Genomic DNA, 3,879 nt, shown 5'->3' on the forward strand with positions numbered 1-3,879 from the left:
CCCAGGCACTTCCAGCTCCCTGTGCCTGCAGGCACTGTGGGTTTCATGTGCCTTTTCACAGCAGTTTTCCATCAAAGAGCAAGGTGCTGGCCCTTGACAGTCAGGCTGGAGGGCACAGAAATGGTAAGGGACTGGAGGGGATAGGGCAGAGTTCTGAAAACATCTGCCCCAACAGGCCTACAAATCAGGCCAAAGAGAATAATACTACCTCAGTGGGATCAAAATCTAGCATAGGTAGGGTGTTCTTTCACAATGAAAACATAGAATTAAGCATTGTGTAGTCTATCCGCATGGCTAAGAGTGCCATTCATTATAGTATATTTCAACCTAATCAATGCATAAACTATATCTACACAATGTAACATAATGCAGCTAATAAGAATAATGTATTAAAGCTATTTACATGAAAAAATGCTCATGAAAGTGAAAATGGCTGGCACAGTAGCTCACGCCTATAATCTTAGCACTTTGGGAGGCTGTGGCAGGTGAATCACTTGAGCCCAGGAGTTCAAGACCAGCCTGGGCAACATGGCGAAACTCTGTCTCTACTAAAAATACAAAAATTAGCCAGTCACGGTGGTTTATGCTTGTAGTCTCAGCTACTTGGGAGGCTGAGGCATGAGAACCACTTGAACCTGGGAGGTTGAAGTTGCAGTGTGCCAAGATCATACCATTGCCCTCCAGCCTGGGCAACAAAGCAAGAATCTGTCAAAAAAAAAAAAAAAAAGAAAGAAAAGGAAGGAAGGAAGGAAGGAAGAAAGGAAGGAAAAGAAAGAAGGAGAAAAAAGAGAAAAGGAAGTGAAAATACCAGTTACATTTTTTTTAAAAGCACGTCTATATAAATATGCCTAAAAATCTGGGTGTACATATTTATGTAGATACTGTGTATTTTAACAGGGTTGTCTTTGACTGGTAGGCTTCTTAGTGATTTTAATTTTCTGCTGATCTATAGTTTCTCATTTTTCTCTAATTGATCCGTATGATTTACAAAGACTTAACTCAGAATGGGAAAAAATAATCCAACCCAGGAGTAGGATCAGTCAAATAAAGCCTTCGAGAGGGTAAAGTCAGTATGATCCAGAAATGTCTATAATGTGTGTTATATATACTTCCAAGAATTCTCTCCTGATTGCTTTGGTGACATGTATATGAAGTTCTCTCCTCACTCTGCTGCAATCTCTCGTTTTTCCAGTTTAATTCACTTTCAGTAGAAAAGTAGAACTGACTAGAACCCCTGATAGGCATCTTTAAACATGGAGTTTCTTTGCCAGAGGCACCTTAAGTGGAGGTTGGGTAAAAAACTGAAATCAACACTTTTGAACTTCATTCTTCAAGATAAACCCTTTTTCAACTGTCTTTGGAGGAAGTAAGCGAGGTACCAGGGTGACACCTGATTGATCACTATTCTGTATTCTCTGTGTACAAACATCATGGTCACGTGCAGTTTGGTTATTTTCTGTTGGGGCTGGGAGCCGGCTTCATGCGTCTCTCCTCTGCTCTTCTCCCAGGGTCCACTTCCTTCCTTACACACCAGCATCAGGAACTGGGTCTCTTCTCTGCTGATAAGCTTAGTCCTGGACGAGGAGTATTCAGTAAACACAGAAGCAGCAGGAACAAGAGGGAGAACTATTCCTTTAAGGTCACTCAGTGAGAAGTCTCTCTAAAGATCTATTTGTTCTTCACAGAGAAAGGAGTCAGCATCCATTTCTGCTAAGTAGTGATCAGGAGAAAGTCAAATTAGATTAATTACCTGGAATAAAAATGGACTTGTACTTTTGCTAGTAATGAATTTCTAGTCCAGGGAGCTTTACAAGTATTAATAGCATACTAGTTCTTGGCAGATGATAGTCATTAGTGAGCAAGTAACTCTATCCTCCGGAGATGACTTAGCTTTGTCACTATGTAGTAACCTTTGTCTTAATCTTATGTTGAGGTGGGGAAAAATTTTTCTTAAATTTGCTTGTGAAGCATAATAGTTTCTAGAGTAAGTCACAGGAAGGGCTTTTCTGCTCTGTGGGTGAGTTTTGTCTTTTTTTTTTTTTTCCTATCGTGGGTTCTGCATTAAATATAGTAAGATTCTTTTAATAATCTGTATTTGGAGGGCCCAAGTGGGAAAATTGTTCTGAGAAAGGGCTCATCAGATGCAAGTTCTTTTTAAATGCACAAGCTTCTTTCCCCTTCATACTCTTAACGCAGTGTTCTTTAAACCAAGGATTGGCCTTCCTGGGTCGAGTAGGTTACCATGTCTCCACTGTGAACTTTTGAGGGGCCCTCCACCAGGTTGGAACTTTCTTTCCTTTTCCTTTTCCTTTTTTTTTTTTTTTTTTTTTTGAGACAGAGTCTCACTCTGTCACCCAGGCTGGAATGCAGTGGCATGACCTTGGCTCCCTGCAACCTCTGCCTCCCAGGTTCAAGTGATTCTCCTGCCTCAGCCTCCTTAGTAGCTGGGATTACAGGCGCCCGCCACCATGCCCAGCTGATTTTTGTGTGTATAGTAGAGACGGGGTTTCACCATGTTGGCCAGACTGGTCTCGAACTCCAGGCCTCCAGTGATCCTCCCACCTTGGCCTCCCAAAGTGCTAAGATTACAGGTGTGAGCCACCGTGCCCAGTCGGAACTTTATTTCTTTAATCCCAGGACTGCATTCTGTGTTAAGTACATCTCCCGTCAGAGAAATAAGGGTATTTAATTTATTTAATGCCAGATTTTAACCCTTGTTCACAGCTGAGTTGCAGATGACCATAACAGTCACAGGTGGTAGCCCTCACAGTGCCCTACGGTGGCAAGGTCCTGAGAGCGGCTGCTTCCTTCAAAGCTGCACCCCCGGGACCTTCTTTCACACTAGTCTTGGCCCTGACATGTGCTTATGGTCACAAAGCACTTTTACTTACATCGCCTAAACTGATTCTCACTACAAACTTAGGAAATTCAAGTGAATACAAGGATCCCTCCCCACCAGTTGATAAGGAACCTGAATTTTCTTTTCTTTTTTTTTTTTTTTGAGATGGAGTCTCGCTCTGTCACCCAGGCTAGAGTGCAGTGGCCGGATCTCAGCTCACTGCAAGCTCCGCCTCCCGGGTTTACGCCATTCTCCTGCCTCAGCCTCCCGAGTAACTGGGACTACAGGCGCCCGCCTCGTCGCCCGGCTAGTTTTTTGTATTTTTTAGTAGAGACAGGGTTTCACCGTGTTAGCCAGGATGGTCTCGATCTCCTGACCTCGTGATCCGCCCCTCTCGGCCTCCCAAAGTGCTGGGATTACAGGCTTGAGCCACCGCGCCCGGCCCAGTAGCCTGAATTTTCAAGGTAACGGTCTTGGAACAGGACTGGGACCAAGAGCTTCATTTTAATGCCATCTTCTCTCTACTAAACTATGCTCTTTTTTCCCCCCTCAAATGGAAGGGAACCCACAAAAATGGCAAGGGATGGACAGAAAGGATGGCAGCACGGTCATCCCTCAGCTTCTGTGAGGGATTGTTTCCAGGTCCTCTGCGGATACCAAAATCAGAGGATGCTCACATTCCTGGTAGAAAATGGTGTTGTAGGCCGGGCGTGGTGGCTCAAGCCTGTAATCCCAGCACTTTGGGAGGCCGAGACGGGTGGATCACGAGGTCAGGAGATCGAGACCATCCTGGCTAACACGGTGAAACCCCGTCTCTACTAAAAAATACAAAAAACTAGCAGGGCGACGTGGCGGGCGCCTGTAGTCCCAGCTACTCGGGAGGCTGAGGCAGGAGAATGGCCTAAACCCAGGAGGCGGAGCTTGCAGTGAGCTGAGATCCGGCCACTGCACTCCAGCCTGGGCGGCAGAGCGAGACTCTGTCTCAAAAAAAATTAAAATAAAATAAAATAAAAATAAATTAAAAAAATACAAAAAAAAAA

Source organism: Rhinopithecus bieti, unplaced genomic scaffold (genome assembly GCF_001698545.2).
Source record: "Rhinopithecus bieti isolate Rb0 unplaced genomic scaffold, ASM169854v2 scaffold_11565, whole genome shotgun sequence".
Classification (NCBI taxonomy): Eukaryota; Metazoa; Chordata; class Mammalia; order Primates; family Cercopithecidae; genus Rhinopithecus; species Rhinopithecus bieti.